Source organism: Theropithecus gelada, chromosome 11, assembly GCF_003255815.1.
Source record: "Theropithecus gelada isolate Dixy chromosome 11, Tgel_1.0, whole genome shotgun sequence".
NCBI lineage: Eukaryota > Metazoa > Chordata > Mammalia > Primates > Cercopithecidae > Theropithecus > Theropithecus gelada.
In genome coordinates, this window is record NC_037679.1 from 39,766,331 (window position 1) to 39,785,214 (window position 18,884).

Below are 18,884 nucleotides of genomic sequence, written 5' to 3' on the forward strand. Positions count from 1 at the left end.
TTTGTCTGAGGTAATAGCCAAGGTCCGTTGTCTCACACCAAGGAAATAAGGACGCTGACACACCAGAGTGAGTTTAAGAGCGGAAGTTTAATAAGCGAAAGAAAGAGAAAAGCTCTGTTGCTACAGAGAGGGGCCCCAGAGAAAACAGGTTGCCACTTTTGCGGTGAAGTGCAGGTTTTATAGATGAGCTTGAGGAGGCGGTGTTTGATTTACATAGGGCACAAAAGATTGGTCGGACCAGGTGTGCTATTTGCATAGAACGTGAAAATCTGGCCACTCATACCCTAATCTTTTATTATGCAGATGAGTTCTCTACCTGGCTGACGCCATGTTGCCAGCTTCTTTTACTGTACGTGTGGTGACGAAGAAAAGGGAAGATGGACCCTCCATGTTGAACATAAATACTGACATTCACCCGTGCAAGCTTCCAGCTTGCTTATCTATGTCTGCAGCTCGAGTTTTCAGGCTGCTCCTCGTTAGAAAAGAAGTAATTTGGGGGCTGCTTTTTATTAAAAGGGCAACCTTGCCAAGGACTCTTTTACCCTATCTGCCTAAATAATTTCTTTCTAGCTCTTGTATCAATAATGATAACAGTTATGGTGCTTTTTCTGTAAGAATTCAAATATGCCAAAAATATGACATATTGATTCACATAGCCACTTGAAAAATATATAGAATACAGAATTATAATCATAATGATTAGCTTCAAATTAGCGTAATGGGAATAGAGGGAATTATTCCTTAGTTTTTAGCGGAATTTCACATTCAACATTTTTCTTTTAACTTTAAAAAAGGAAAAGAAAGTAAATATGATTACTGACTTTGAGGCATTTCCAACCTGATTCCTTATTATATAAACTGAATTTTTCTAAAATTTCATCTTTATAATATTCAAGTAAAGTTTTTCCAGGCAAACATAATATTTTTAAAGAAGTACAGCACTTTGAAATTTAAATGAAATAAAATTTCGTTTATTTTTCTATATATTAATTTCAAACCCATATAACTCTTGGCTAAAAAAAAAAAAAAAAAAAAAAGATAATTACAGTTTTAAGTAAAAATAAACGATTGAATACATGATAAATATAACCTCAAAATACTGAAATATACCAAAGAAATTTAATGTATTTATTACAAATTAGACATACCTGTAAAATAATAGAAGTTTTAGATCAAGAAGATAAATTAATGATATGAAAATAAAGTAAATGAATTAGAAAATCTACACATATGAATTAATATTTCTCTAGGGAGAGAAATTCTTATACCCTAAAAAAAGAACACATATTCTTTTGACGTTCTCATGGATCAGTCACAAAGAATGACTCCTTCCTGTATCACAAAGAAAGTTGAAAATAATTTCAGACTCAGTATCATACATAGTCATTTATCTGACTACAAGACAGTTAAGTAAAACATTTACAAAAAAAAAATTTAAGCTATATTTGAAACTAAATTAATACATATCTAAATATCACACAGATTAATATGAAGAATCTCAATGAAAATTATATAACAGAACTGAATGACATCAAAGCACCTTTTATAAAATTTTGATAAAGTTACATAAAGGTAAGCTTAGAGGCCTAAAATATATATCCTCAAATATAAACATAGTAAGCATTTACTTGAGAAGCTGGAAAAAGTACAACAGAGAAAATCTAATGACATAATGAGATCTCATTTGTGACCACATTATGTGTGAGTTATCCACTGACAGGCAGAGAGGATACTTATGTGCATGAAACATTTTTGGAGAAAATATGGACCTGAAGGACAAAACAAAACACCCTTTTAAATGGAGAAATAGACCACATTAGTAGGGTTCAAGACTATGTTATAAAACTATCAATTCAATCAATTTCTAAATTGATTGAATCAATTTCTAAATTCAAAACTTCAGAAAATTCTTAAATGAAATGTGAGTGGAGAACACCACCTCGGCTTTCAACAGAAACCCTACAGAAGCTTCAGTAAACTAGACTCTCCCAACAAAACTTTTTTTAAAAAGTTTTGAAACACCAAATTAAACTACATTACAGAAAAAAAAAAAAAAAAATCCCAGCCCTTCTAAAATTAAACCAAGTAGATACATTCAACAATGTAATATTCACAATATACAATATTCAGTTAAAAATTACTAGGCAGGAAAAAGCAACCCCTAACCAGGAGAAGGATCCATTATTAGAAACACACATATAAATAAAAATGGATACAATTAGCAGACAAGAACTTTTAATATAGCTATTAAAATATGTTAACGGGGAAAGAAATATAAATATTACTGGAAACTACAAACAATTAAAATAAACTTCTAAAGCTAAAACCCATAATAGCTGATGTCACAATGCTACTGGATGCAATTAAAAGCAAATTAGACACAGGAGAAGAAAAAAATCAGCACTTAAAGAATGGGCAATAGAAATGATCTAAACTGAAGCATAGAGACAAAACAGGCTGAAAAAAAACAAGATTCTCAGTGACCTGTGAGATTAATTCACATAGTATATCATAAATGTATCATATCATAGCATAGCATATCATAAATTACAGAACTGGGGCAGAGGAGGGCAGAAAAAATATTTGAAGAAATAATGTCCAAATATTTCTATTTTAAAAATATAAATCTATAGATTCAAGAATCTCAAAGAAATCTAAGCAGATAAGTGCACAAGCATGTATACGCACTATTATTCTCACTTCTGTACCCACAATAATTTCTGCATAACACACACACACACACACACACACACACAAACTATACCAAGGCTTATAATAATCAATTACTTGCATAATCAAGGCAAGTCACTGATAAAGATAAAAATTTTAAAGGCAACCAAGAAAAGAGATACCTGTTCTGGGGATGACAGAAAAGAAAATATTCTGGCTACTATTCAGAAACAGTGCAAACCAACTGAAAATAGAATGACATATTCAAAGTGCTGAAAGCACTTCCTCAAACTGACCAAAAGCAATTATGAAAAAAACTGGAGCTAATATTATGCTCAATGATGAAACATTGAAGGTTTTCACACTAACATCAAGAAAAAGGCAAGGATGAGTGCTCTCACAACTTGTATTCCACATTCTACTGGTGTTTCTAGCCATTACGATAAAGCAAGAAAAAGAATTTAATGGAATATATTGTGTAAAGGAAGAAATAAAACTGTTTATGTGAGTAAAGAAAAATATATCATGTATGAGAAAAATCTTAAGAAATCTACAAAAAAAGCTACTAGATATAACAAGTAGCTTTAAAAAAAAGAGTCACAGGATATAAGGTCAAAATACAAAAATCTATTTCTACACGCTAGTAAGGAACAACTGGAATATTGCCGTTAAAAATACCATTAACAATAGCATCCAGGGGGAAGGGAGAGCATCAGGATAATGCATGAGGGACTTAATACCTGGGCGATGGGTTACTTGGTGCAGCAAACCACCATGGCACACACTTACGTATGTAACAAACCTGCATGTCCTCAGGGTATCCCAGAACTTAATTAAATTAAATTAAATTAAATTTTAAAAATAGCATCCACAAACATGAAAAGCTTCAGATACATTTAACAAAATATGTGCAAGATCAATATACTTAAAAGCCACTAAACATTAATGACGAGAATTAAGATTAAAATAAATTTCTCTAAAATTCATTTTCATAAACTCAAAACTCAATATTGTTAAGATGTTAATTCTCTTCATATTGATTTATACATTCAGTGAAATCTCAATAAAAATTCCATAGGGCTTTTTAAAAGAAATTAATGAACTAGTTTTATAGTTTATATGGTGCAAAAGACCTATAATGACTAAACAATTTAAAATAGAACAAAGTTGAAAGATTTACACTATAGCTCTGTAGATTCATTTAGAGAAAAAAATGTCCAAAAATAAACTTGCACACAGATGGTAAAGTGGTTTTCAACGAAGATGATAAGATAATTCAGCAGGGAACATATAGTCTTTCCAAAAATAGTATTGGAACAACTAGATGTCTATATGAAAAATCATGAATCTTCACCTTTACACCAATACACACAAAGATTAAATTGAAATGGATCTCAGACCTAAATGTAAAGGCTAAAACTATAAAGCTTATGGGGATAAAAGTAAGAAAAATTCTTCATGAACTTTCAATAAGTGAAGATTTCTTAGAATATAAACCAAAATAAAACATCAAGGAAAAACTTGATAAATTGTCCTTTATCAAAGTATAACTTCTTGCTCTTCAAAAGACACTGTTAAGAAAATAAGGCCAGGTATGGTGTCTCATGCCTATAATCCCAGCACTTTGGGAGGCCAAGGTGAGAGGGTCAGTTGAGCCCAGGAATTTGAGATCAGCATGGGCAACACAGGGAAACCCCATCTCTACAAAAATTTAAAAATCAAGTAGGTGTGATGGCACATGCCTGTGGTCCCAGCTACTGGGGAGGCTGAGGTGGGAGGATTGCTTCTTGAGCCCAGGAGGTCAAGGCTACAGTGAACTGTGATCATGCCATTGCACTCCAGCCTGAACAACTGAGACTCTGTCTCTAAATAAATAGATAAAATGAAAAGTCAAGCCACAGACTGGAAGAATAGGAGGAAATATTCACAATACATGTAATAGGATACAAGTCCTGGTACTTATATCCAGGATATATGTATATTTACAAAGTATAACACACACACACACACACACACACACACACACACACCCCGATAGGCAATATGTCAAATGATATTTAGCACGAATACAAAAGATGTTCAATACCATTAGTTATCAAGGAAATGCAAATTAAAATCATGAGATACCATTACACACCTAATGGGATGATTAAAATTAAAATTACCAAAATATCAGGTCATCTTGGTAAGGATTTGGAGCTGGAACTGGAAGTGTAAAATGGTACAATCCATTTGGAAAACAGTTTGGCAGTTTCTCATAAAGTTAAACATACTACCATTATTACTATACTACCCAACATTACCACGCCTAGTCATGTATCTAAGAGAAATTAAAATATACTTTCGGAAAAGAAGTTGTATTAATGTTCTTAGCAGCTTTATTCAAACGGACAAAAATAGAGGGTCCAAATGGCAATCAACAGGAGTCGATATACAAGTTGTGGTCTATTTGAGCAATGAAATACAAATTGGCAATAAAATAGGAATAAACTGCTAATACACACAAGAGCAGGGAGAATTCTGTAAAACAAACGCTGAGTGAAAGAAGACAGACACAAAAGAGTACCTACTCTACGAATCCATTCTACGAAGTTCTGGAATAGTTCAAACTGACCCATAGTGATAGAAATTGAATAAATGATGACTACTTGGGGTATGGTATAAGTGGGGAATTGACTTTAATTCCCAAAGGGAACATTTTGGGAATGATGAAAGTGTTCTCTATCTTGAATGGAGTGCTGTTTACACAGGCATATTCATGTGTAAAATGCCTTAACTTGTATACATACAATGACTGCATTTTATTTTATGTATACTATAAACCAATACAATTTACTAAACAGAAAGATAATGAAAAATAGTTTTGAGATATTTATATGCCATTTATATAATGTTTTAAAAATACAACAGGTAGTACATTTTTTTGTGGATGCATCCATGTTAGTACAGACATAAAATCATGGGAATGAATGGGAATGTAAAAATTCACATCAGAATCCTGGTTTCCCCTGGCAAGGGAGGGATGCAGGTGTGGAGACAGATTGTGATGGAATCAGATTGTTATACACGAGGGCTTCCAATGCATTTGTAAATTTTTGTTTTAAAATTTGAAGCCTATCTGTCAACATTGTCAGATTGGCTAAAATTAAGTAATGAGTAAAATATTTATTATCTTATGCTTTATAGTTTTTTGTTTGATGAATTTTATAATTAAAAACACAGGTAATTTTAAACTTTAATAATTTATTAAAATAAATGACATAAAGTGTTTATGGATGATTTTCACAATAATAATAATTCAAGCTCTCCTGCTTGAATGAGTACAACACTGAGAAAAATATTTACTTACTTTTGTTGTATGCTTTCTCCATTCCCAAAGCACTAACAATCAGTCTTTTAAACATTAAAAATAAAACTTGATATGCTCCAAGTTCTTCCCAAAGAATTCATTATGCTCCTATTCACTTAGTATTTATAACCCAGTGAACTGCCATGAAAAATATGATGAATTCACTTGCTGGACTCTGTCACTGGAACAGAGTTAGTTTCATCAATCTGAGTGTACTACATTCAGAAAGTTGGTAAATAGTAATAGGATGAGCACCGACTCCTGGGCTATTAAATCAGGAGTTTTACCTACTTATGTGTTAAAGATTATACTTAAAATTGTGATATGAATAACTGTGATACTCATAAAATTGTTATAATTTTATTTACTGTAATTAATAATAACCTTATTTATTGAATCATTACCACTTGCCAGGCACTCTTCTAAGGACTTTACAAATATTAATTCATTAACCTCATGACAATTCTTGGATAATAGTACTAGGTGCTATTATCTGCCTTTTACAGATAGGGAAACCAAAGGAAAAAAAGGTTAAATAAACTGCCCTAGATTATACATTAAGTAAATAAAAGAGCCTAGACTTGAACACAGGAAGTCTGGCTTCAGAGCCTGTAGTGTTTGCCACCATATCCTGCTATGTTACATGGAGACCACTAGATATATGATAATATCTCTAATCTTATTTATGTGGCCATAGAAATACACATTAATTCTATGCCCTCTCTCAAGAAGAGAAGCTTCTGGATAGTATCTATAATAGCTATTTTATGCAAATTAAGTTATTCATGTCACATAGTCAGTGATAGTGCCAGCCTTTTTATTTGGGTATCTAGTACTATATTCTTTCTCTTATTCACTACCTCATCCAATATACATTTGGTCCAAACCAAATTGTATGGCTTGTTTTCTCCAACTCTACACTTCGTTGCCAGATTTAAATCTAAAGCTCCGAAACTCTGAGATTTAAATCTAAATCTCAGCTCTGATCATTTCACTGATCTGTTCAGTAGCCCTTCATTGACTATTGAATTAAACTCACGTTTTAAAAATACCTTTCCACAGTATTCCTTTTTTTTTTTCCTAGAACTAAACCAAATTAGAATATTTGCTGCTTACTAAAACACATCCTACATGTTCCCAAATACCATGCTTTGGCTCCTACATTTCCCTCAATAACTAATACCTTTCTTAGAACTGAATTCTGAAGACATTTTTGCAGGTTCTTATCCACTGGCATTCTCCATTTACTAGATTGTCAACTACTTGTGAACAAGGACTAAGTTATTCTCATAATTTTATCCATGTAACACTTAGATAACATCTTACTCATGACAGAAATTCAAACAAATATGTTCAATTGACAATTTGCCTTAGTAGAAGTAAAATAATGTCCGTGTGACAGTGTATTTTCTTACCGATTTACGCATGCTAAAATATCTTTGCAGTCAGGGAACAAACAAACACTTCTAGATCAAAGACAAATGAAGGTGAAAGAGCAGGGAAAACTGGCATACAGTGATTAATGTATCATTTGCTCAGGATTATCAGTTATCCGGAATGTAACTGGGAACTTGATAGTGTGTAAAGAGCCTTTAAACAACTGAAGCCAACAAAAAAGAATTCTGTATAATTGGGCAACTTATTAAAAAGTAGTTCATCAACAGTCTTTTTTTCTTACATTATAAATACTTCAACAAACTTGGTTTTCCAGATCACGGCAATCCAGAAACAGCAAAATTGATGGCTTATATCCTTACTTTGTGCGTGCACGCGCACACACACACACACCTACTTATTAATAACACATATACCTTCAAAAACTAAAAATTTGGAACCATTTATTGAAATCCAACATATATTAATAGCCACTGGATATAATAAAAATAAATAGTACAACACCAGCCCCTGCATCTTTAAGAAAACTTTTTTTCTCTTTCAATTACATTATGCTTATTGTTTAAGGAGACAGAAATGGGTTTGACATATTCTTTAAAAGATCTCATCAAAACTTATTAGACTGAAAAGGTAGGGTAAGACAGTTTCAGAAGCAGCTGGAACAAGATATCCCACAGGGCTGAAGCAGGTGGTAGAGATGCAGAGGCAGATCTGGATTCAGTTGCCAACGTGCACATGCATGGAGGCAGACACCAGGTCCAGAGAGTACAGTAATGAGCAACAGGTGGTGAACCCAGCTAGGACACATGAGAGTAGACTAGCAAGAGGTAGCATATCATAACAGGCAGGTGAAGCAAGGCTAAAGAGAATCCAGGAACTGGCACTATGCAGGTCCAAGTGGCAGGGAAGCAGGCCAGCAGGGAGCAAGATGCTACTTGCCAGCTAGACTCAGTGGTGGCTCACTTCCTCAGGGTGATATGTAAAGTAGAAACCCAGATGGGTTTCAATGACCCCTCATATCCTGCATATGAATATACACACACACACACACACACACACACACACACACACACACGTACTAAATAAATAGAAACTCAGTGAGTATATGAATGAATTTTTCAATGTTTTAAGTAATTTAGAGTACTAGAGAGATTTTAGAGGCAGAGAATCATCAAAATCAGGTACAAAAATGTATTACCACTAATCTAACCAAAGCAGTAATAAGGTAAACAAAAATAACAGAAGTCAAAATTCCCATTATTTGATACAAAAATGTTGCATACCTAGAAGATACAGACACATAGACTGAAAAAGATATATATAAGTAATAAGAAATTCTCTAATGCAGGTGACTGCAAAATAAATATACAAAAATCATAAGCAGTCAATTAATGTGAGTGAAAGATAAAATGGGAAAAATTAGTTCACTGACAATGTCCAAACTATTATAAAATATTGAGAGGCTAAACTTATGGTGCATTTCTAAAGAAAACGATAAAACAGGGAAATGCAAAATAGATTTTTTTAAGTAAGAGAGGCCTATTATAAAGAACATCATTCTTCTAAGTTACTTCATAGGTTTAGTATGCAGTTTAAATGTCTTAATAGCATTTAATTGCTTCAATTTGGAAAAAAAAAACATGCTAAGTTCATCTGGAAGAATAAATGAGAAATGGGTTTCAAAATTCAGAAAATAAAAGTGATGAAAAGAGAACTGCTCTTTCATGTATTAAAATGGTTTATTATCTGAACAAGTTAAAAGTATATTATTGAGATAAGAAGCAACCAAGACCTCAGTGAAACACACAGGTATTTCTAACACAGTCTGTGTTATAAGATTTTAATAGTAAGGAAATATCACCCACCAATGGAAAAAAAAATAAGTTATTAAGTAGATGATGGTAGGGAACTAAATGATTGTAGGCAAGGAAAATAATGGAATCATGTAAGATATAACCACATCACCAGTAACCAAAATGGATTACGGAGAAAATTAATCTTAGTATGTCCCAAGGCCTTGTTTCCCTTTAAAGTCCATAAATAATTTCACCCTTCTCAGGATAATTAATGTCCAATGAATCCTCCAACCCCAATGGTAGACATTTACATTTTTCTCCACAATTTGTAAGAATTCAAAGAAGTGTATCAAGAAACTAAACTTAAAGTTTAGGTCAATAGACTACTTTGAGTAGCCTTACTTCCTGGTACAACAAATTTAATAAAAGTAGCCTATAATATAATCTATTATAATTAGGAAGGACTTGTTAAAATAAAATAAAATGAAGACCAGGTTTGAAAAATTTCTAAGCAGACAAACCCAGTTAGGCTTGAAAGTAACCTTAATCTTGCTCGGACTGCAAACATAAGCAAAACGAGTTGGGCCATTTATTGTAAATGCCAGAATCATTAAAAAAAAATTAAGTTCAACAAATCAAAAGCTGCCAGAAATGGAAAAGACGAAATAGAGCAACTATATAAGTGTAACTACTCAAATATTTTCAATTTCTTGCTTCCACATTCAGGCTGTAAAAGCCTTCCACTTGGATTTCTTCAGTAGAGCTCAAGACGTCCTTCAATTTGGTGTTTCCTCAATTTATGTATCACTGTTTGCCCAAATAAACTCTAAAATTTGTATAGTGTCTCAGTTTATCTTTTAACAGATCTTATTTGTATAACTGAATTTCCCAGGCAATTGAAACTTATTATTGGGAGCAAGCTACCTGGTTTCCTGCTCTAACATCCTCATCTCTATATTTTAGAAGCAACTCAATCTAACCAGAAAGCTCAGCCTCACTCTGGAAAGAACTTAGTCCTTATCAAGGAAAATATTATATTCCTTCAGTATTCTCAGATCAACATCAAGAGAATCTTGCTGTAAATGTTGTGCACGCCTTGTTTCCCAGTCCTAGAAACTCAGGTTCGGTCTCATTCACCAGACGCACTTCTTCTACTTGTGCCTAAATTACTGATTTTATTTTATTGTCTCAAATATTTATTTTATTTTATCATTACAAAATACAAAATTATTATACAATTTGTACAAATGACAGAAAAATCTAAAAAGTAAAATCTAAAAAATTATATCACGTTAAACCCTAGTACCTAAGGGTAACTCTTATTAACAATTTGGAGTGATGTTTCCAATCCTTTTTTTACTAGTCATGGTCACTAAAAGAAATGCAAGATTTCATGAAGATACCTAGTGAGATAATTAGGGGATTTATGGCATTGGTTAGAAGTATGACCATTTTGCTTTTAAGGTCTGGGCTTGAATTAAATGAAATTTATAAGAAATAATTAAATAAGTGATTCCATTCAAAAATTGGCTAAGTTAACTCAGTTGAAAGAAATGACTTGTTTTGCTGAGCTTTTCATGATTATGAGTTCTTTTCTAAGACAATGAATTGCTATTTTTAAAAATATGTTATATTAGTCTTTTTTTTAAATTTCCTTAATTTGTTTTTGAAATAGTACTTCATTTGTTATGGGAAACTATAAAGAAATATGTTACCTACTTACTTTAATGGAGTGTATGCATACTGACTACAATCTAACTCTACCAAACAGGAACTTATTACTTGATTTTTAAACAATATGCCACATAATCTAGCAGTAGACATTATAGTGATATAGAATACTTTGTACTTTAGTTCTCATAGTATATCAAGGCAGGTGATTATACACCAAGAAAAGGTCCCTATGTTAACTTCTAAAGCAAATAAAATTACAATTTGAGAGATGTTTATGCGAATTTAATTCCAATAAAGAATTATTTATAAAACAACAATATATGAGGCCAACTGATTTATCCTAGCATTTCTTTTCTGTATGTTTGTTTTCACTTTAAATGCACAATATGAAGATTTGAGGCTGATATTAACTCTCTTAGGGATATTGTGAACAAAGAGTCAATACATCCGAAGAACTTTAAATAATAACTGGCTCACAGTTAGTACTCAATACATACTGGTGTTTGTCATCTCTGTCATCGTAAGAGAATTTGGATTTTACAGTAATTGAATTAAAGTTTTATTTCTTCTTGACACTGTATTCTGGAACCCATGTTTTAAAGTAGAACTTTATGAAAGAAAAGGAGTTGTATTACATACAGTGGCCAAAGTGATTTATAATTTAAATGATACTTATTTCTACTAATGTAAAATCATTTAACTGCATATTTGAAGGTAAATTTATGCTTACTAAAAGCCAAGATTCATTCCCATTTGAAATAAAAATAATTTCAGATTGGAAATCTCATTAATCTTCCTTTCACATCATATGTTAGAATTAGAGAAGGGTTTTTAATCACTTGCTAGCTTTTCTTTTATCTAACTTAACTGTATCTGTCAATCATTGAACATAAAATAGGTGTTGGGCATTGTGCTAGGCCAAAAGTTCTCAGCCGTGGCTGCAAGTTTTAATCATTTTCCATTTCCCAGGTTATTCTATTGTGCATCCAGGTTTAAGAACCATTAGGCTGGACACATTTAATCTCATCGGAATCCCTACTAGCATATACAGAAACATTCTGGCTCGGTTGGGCTGCAGTGGATCTTGGGAATCCAAATTTTAACAAGTTCCCCCAGGGTTTCTGATACAATTGATCATAGGATTATTACTTAATAAAGCTTGAGTCCTGATTATGTCAATTGCACTATATAGGCTAATGTGATCATTTCACAGGCCTGTCATAAATGAGTTACCCAGTATGTAACACTTAAGATACCATTTTTTGAAAATGAAGATGTACTGGACTAAAAAGGGTTTTACAAAATTATTTTAAGGTAAACTAAAATATTTTTATTACCACAAATCAATGGCTTTGTAAAGAAAAAATGTGAAAGATACAAAAAGAAGAGGTAAGGATTAGTTTTCCATGTGGGATTCCATACTGTTCTGACTACCTTCAGGTTCCCATCAGACTCTGAACCAGCAAGGTTTGGGAGGTGACAAGGTAGCAACACAGATTAGCTTCTGATGACTGTTTTGAAGAGTGAGCCAAGGTAAATAACCACATATCTTGAGACCCTCACACTTATGAGGCCAGCTAGATGAAATAATGACTTATTGACACAGAGACCAAGGACATTAAAGTTGCCCAGGTACTCAGGAGCAACGTGACTAGGAACAAGTAGCCCACCACTGCTTTTAAAATACACAGTCAATAAATAATCACACTCATCTATATAACCATAGCATGAAGGTCTGACTGGTGTACTAAAATTTGGTTGTGACAGCTAGACTTGTGTCTAAAGCTTAGCAATTTTAGCTACAGAAAAAAAGTCTTGTTACAAAATGTATTTTTAGTAGAGAACTTCTGGTCCCATAGAGGTTTCAGGAACTTCTACCAAAACAAAAGTTTTGGCGGAACTACTTTCAAAGAGAGTAAATGAGCATTATGTCTTGCACTTGCACTGATTTAAATATGCATCTTTTGGGCAAAACACCAATAAAATTTAAGCAAATAACTAAATAGAGATAAAAATGTAAAATTCTAAGAATAAAAAATGCCATTTCAAGACATTCTCATAGATGATAGAAGATTTTGACAATTATTACTTTCACTCATTCACTCACAAAAAATTACTTGGTGTCTATTTTAGAACAGAGAGTCTCCTGCAATCTATATTGATTATTGAATATTTTCTGCCCTATGTAATCGGTGATATGAACAATAAGCACTACAAGGCAATGTGATAAGTGCTAGGATATATGTAAGCATAAAATCAGATACTACAATCAATACAAGCTATGAAAAGTGAATATAGTTTGGTGATCCCCTCTCTACAAATAGTCTCCTTATGAATATTTCCTTACAGACTGAATTTTGAAATAGAAGAACGTAGGAAACAACATCAGGAACTGCCAAACTTTCTGTGACTTATGTGCTAACTTTTCTATCAACTTTTATTCCCAAAGAAGCAGATCATTAAAAAGGAGATGTACTTTACCCTAAAGCCTTCTGTGTCAACCCAGTATTTTAAGCATTTTAAATAATTCCCGAGTATTCATTTCTTTTGAAAACTCTGTGATTTATTTTTAAAAAGTTGATTTTGATAGAAGTCTAGTGGTAATTCTGAACTCAGCATGGCTTCACAATCCCACTTTCCCCCTTATAGCTTTTCCCTCTCTCCCACACCCTCTCCCTCTTCCTCCTTCTTTCTTCTCATATTCTCTCATTCTGTTTCTATCTTTCTCCATTATTTGTCTTTAATAGACTATTCAAAGTCCCAGAGTCCCAGAGCTTTATAAAGGTCTTGCTCTGCACTTCTGAAGGTACATCTAAATTACTGCACCCTCAGAAAAATTTCATGCTAACCTTATAAGATTTTATAAGATCGTACTTCATTTTTCCCCGTGTCTGAGGTTATTGCTATGACGATGTACTTATAAAACTCTTTAAGTAACTTACCACTGCCAAAAATAGTATTACAATATTATCATATATCCAAAAGCTGATTTTAATAATCACTTTGATCTTCAAAAGATAACTTATTCCATTTAGAAGTCTGGGATTTTCTTCAAAGTCGGAAAAAAATAAGCTTTTTGGTGAATTGACATGGATAAGATTAAAGAAAAATTTCTGCTATTAGAGATTTAGAAACTATTTAGAATACCAAATCCTCAAAGAAGTAAAAATAAAGTATGGAAACATAAGAAGTCTAGGTATTTTAGAATCATATACTTAAGATTAAAGAATTAATATCTGGAAAAGACTTCTTTCTTTTTAAAAAGCAGCATATGTTCTTAGTGCTACTACATCATAACATAATTCAAAATCTAAAAGACTAAAGCACATTAATGAATCTGAACAAAATAGTAAAAGAATATCGAAACAATCAAGCATCACTTATTACACATATCATTTTTAAACATAGCAACCACAAAACAATTGCTGTCTTTTGGCAAGCCTCAAATATAAATTTTTCCAGGAACAGCACAACAGACTGGTAAAGTGCAAAGCAGCTCTTGATTCTTGCATTCTTTCTTTGTGATGTGATATTTCTCACTAACCCCAAACAAAATTGACACAAGAAAAGAACGTATTGTGCCATGGAGAAATCATACCACTGCACGGTCCAACTTTATTTTATTACAAAACAAATATTAGACACATCTGCAGCCATTCCTTATATTATTAAGTTTTAGACCCTTTAATCCTCAAAATGAGGGTGCTTTTTGATCACAAATAAAAATTTGTAAAGTCGAACATATTTCACAAAGGAATAAATAGTCATTATCTGTTGCCTGTGATCTGTTAGTGCTTCCAGTCATGACTGTGAAACGAGTGTACTCACACATGTGTGCATGCACGCCTACTAATAGAAAAAAAAAATATTTTCTGTAAGCAACTTAGAACCAGGAATCTACTGGATTTACTCAGGTCAGGTGTGTGAAAAGATTCAGGTTAGGAAAGGAGGCATTGGCATGAATTTATTGCTGTCATGACCATTAAGTCTTGATAGAAAGAACTAATTGATTTTGCTCTTTTCACTTAAGAGGTCTAGCTGAAGTTCCCTTTTATGAGACTGGGTAATGGAACAAGTGGCGAACTGAACTAAGGACTTTGTGACAAATATTAGAACTCTGGTGTTATTTGGTTCTCTGAACACAGAAGGAATGTCCAACAAAGAGCCATATCAGAAAAGTATGTAAAATCTTAAATTGCTACAACAGCTGAGAGAAGAGAATAGTTCTATTGAAAGAAAATTAATGAACAAGTGTCAAAATGGACAGTTGGTGTCAATTCCTAGAGGATTTGGAAGTGAGAAGTGGAGTTGAGGAAACCATGTTAATAAGCTCTTGTTTGCATGACAAGAACGTTGTACCTCACCAAATATCCATCATAGGAGTCATGCTTGTCACAGTTCACATTAAAGTGTTTCACAGAAAAGAATGCTTTACTATGGGCCATGAAAGTACCTTGTTTTATTGATCTTCAACAGCATATGATCATCTATTTTCTTGGAAACAAATTTAGAAAGGAATTCTACCCTCAGCTTATGTGGTAATTCTTGGACCAAACTGTGCCCATCATTTCGAGAAAGAAAAGACCCAATCGAGCCTAAGCTAACTTATTTCTAAGTGAGTTTAAAATATGTTAACAAAGCAAGATGTTTTGTTTTAGCCTCTTTCAGTAGTAATCCCATTTAAAACAAATTCTCTCTATTCTGTCAACTAATAAATAAGTAGTAGTAAGTTTTTTAAAAATTTTTGATTATTAAGTCTCACTAAAAGCATAATTAACACAAATTGAAAATTTCAAGTGTATTCCCTCTTTATCTTAGGAATACTTTATATGAAAGGTATTTCTTAATAAAGACTTTCTTTATAAATGGCTTACATAAAATAATTTGTTAAACTTCAATATAATTTATATTAATAAGCAAAATATAGCAAAAATAATTATATTGAAATGTAATTTGTTTCAGCATATCTAATTAATAGGAGACTAAGAAAACTAAATTGCTCTTCTAAAAAATCCTAAATGCCTTTTTCTGTGTCTTCCTATGTAGAAATAGATAAGATCAGTATTTGTTTTTATTTTTCTCTTTATCAACCCTATTTACATTTAGCCTTCTCACTGGTTAGACACCTCAATAATTTCAAGTGAGCATAATATCCTCAAAACATGTGATGTTCAATTGGAAAAGACTCTCCTATCAATAAGAGTTAGATATGGCTAGTTGTTCAGAGGATCTGTGTATTGGTTCTAGTCACCTTCTACCTGCTAAGATCCCTTGGTCGCTCTCAACCCTAGTCCTTGTAACTACTATAAGTGGAGCAGACTAATTGGGAAAAAGAGGAGGACAGGACATAAGAGCATTGTGTAACTTAGTATTTGGAAAATGTGGTCTCTCTACATTTACCCTATAATAGTGCACTAAATTATTCCATCTTTTTCCTTTTGCTTCTCACTATGTGGTTTTAAAATAATGAATCAGGCCATGTGTTTTGAGTATCTTCATTGAACATCTATTTTGTGACCTCTGAGACGGGTTACCTGTGCGTAGTAGTGTACATGGAAAATACCACTGTGTCATCATTTGCTAATGGAACAATATGTAGGTCCAAATCTCAGCCATCAGCTACCAACATGCCTCTTTTGGACATGTGACTGAAAACAAAACAAAACCAAACAAAACTGAAACAAAAAAACAGAAGTTACCCTGAAGTTTCCCAAATAAACACACAAAGCTCTTCTAAGGTAGGTAGCTCCTAGAAGACTATTCTTTTGGTCACTGTAAGGAGATTCTGAAGAAAAGCTTCTTTTTAATTATATGAATCACTGCCATATGAATCAGGTTTAAGCATATAGCACGCAATATTGGGCAAACAGATTAACTTATCTTTGCTTTGCTTTCTGTATTTTTAAAATGAAATCAATTATATTATATACTTGGCAAAATATTGCGAAGATGTAATAAGATCATTTACTTAAAGTACTTCAACATATAAGGGCCTGCAACTTATTTTTTTTTTTCAGAGTTGAATAATGGCTACAATTTTACAAAATAAAAAAATACATATATTACTACTTTTTATTATTTTCTTTTTAAAAGCACCATTTTTAAGCTACAAAAGCAGCTTAAATCTTGCAATAGCTTATACTGAAATACAAGAAAGTGAAAAAAATATTTAAATGGTTTAATAAAAAGGCCATACTAATATTGTAAAATTACACAGCCAGTCTTTTCTAATATGACAACACTTAGCCCGAATCACATAAAATCAGGGAAGATAAAATTTAATATGATTAATTTTATATGACCAGTGACATGTTGAACTTGTAATGCCTATACTTTTAAAAGCTCCAGATCATATGCAATTTAAACACATTATAACTTTCGATCACTCACTAACCTAAAAACTAACATGTATTATCCACAGATAAAAATGTCTGGACTTTCAAAAAAAGCATGAGATGTGTATGTATATCTGATTAAACAACTTTTTTCTTCCAAACTGGTAGGGAAACTTTATGGAATAAATGTGTTTGTACAGTGGTGGCTATTTGTCACGGTAGACCCTGACACAGGCATTAAAGCACCAAACATTTTGGGCAATATGTCATAACCAGCCAGTTGGAGGGCAGTAACAAAATACTTGGCTAACCATACTATACTAGAGACATTTGTTTATCTTAGCAAGCTGGTAACACCAAGCACCACTATAATTGGGGTCATCTGAATATCATGATTCATTGCGTTTTTAAAAGAATTAAACATCATAGGAAAATCATTCCATATATTTTGGATTTTGAACACCTAAAATATTAGTTGTATTAGCATCATAAAAATGTTTATATAATATTTTCATTTAAAAAGGTGATATAAATGTAATATTATATTTTACTTATATTTAAATAAAAAGTAATATAAAATTTACATTGTATGATATGACTTATGTAAAATTTTGTTCATATAGAAAACAAAAAAGGAGGGTTTGACTTATTGAAGTGACAAGGCATGGATGATTTTTTTTCCTTCAATCATAGCTGAAATTATACTAATTTGTATTGAATGTTGTTTATGTGCTAGATACTGTATATTGGATTTTCTTGACATTGTTTAAACCTTTAAAACAATGTTAAAAAGAAATGTTATTTCCATTTTATAGACTAATTAATTAAAGCTTAGAAAAGTTATAAAACATGTCCAATGTCAAACGATTAGCAAGTAGTAGAGCTGGGCCTAGAACTTTGTCTAACATCAAACCCCATATTTATAATCACAGTAATTTTTTAAATAAAAAGTCTATACTTTGTATATCCTGCACTCTGTACATTGTTCTTATTTATGAATAGATGTAGGTCAGTTTCTATGGACTTTTTCTGGGAAACAGAGTGACAAACTCATTCTGACTTGACCAGGATTTCCCCAGTTTTAGCGCTGAAAATCTGGCCTCCTGGGTACCCGCTTAGTCCTAAGCAAACCTATGCCAGTTGGCCCCTCACCAGGAAGGAATACTTAACCTGGAAAACATTCTAATGGCTTCCAAATTTTAACCTTACATTCAGAAATCTGAATAAAATAGCGGGGAGGGAGGTGCAGAATTACGAAGAAGGCTTCATTTTTTGCACTGAGGAATATGTGTTTCTCAGGGAGAAAAACATTCATTGTCATCTTCCCTGGAAATTATGCCTGAGAATTAAGAAACGAACAGCAGCCTTCTTAAGTGTCGTTTTGCAGCTAGTACATGACTGAATACAGATTTTTGGAATCAGGAGTGAGAGCAAAGAGCAAAAATGTGTTTCTTGAACTATCTGAAGAGCAGCCTCGTTGGTTCCCCCTTCGCTTGTTCTAGACTCATTTCCTTCCTGCTGTTTTTAAAAGGGTGCTCCATGGTGGGTCTGGAAACTGAAGTCCTTCCTAATCTAGGTCCAGCCCCATTTCTACGCGGAACTTCTCACTGCCACTTACTGGAGATTGCAGAAGATTCGCCTTTAGTATCTTTCCTCTTCCTCTGC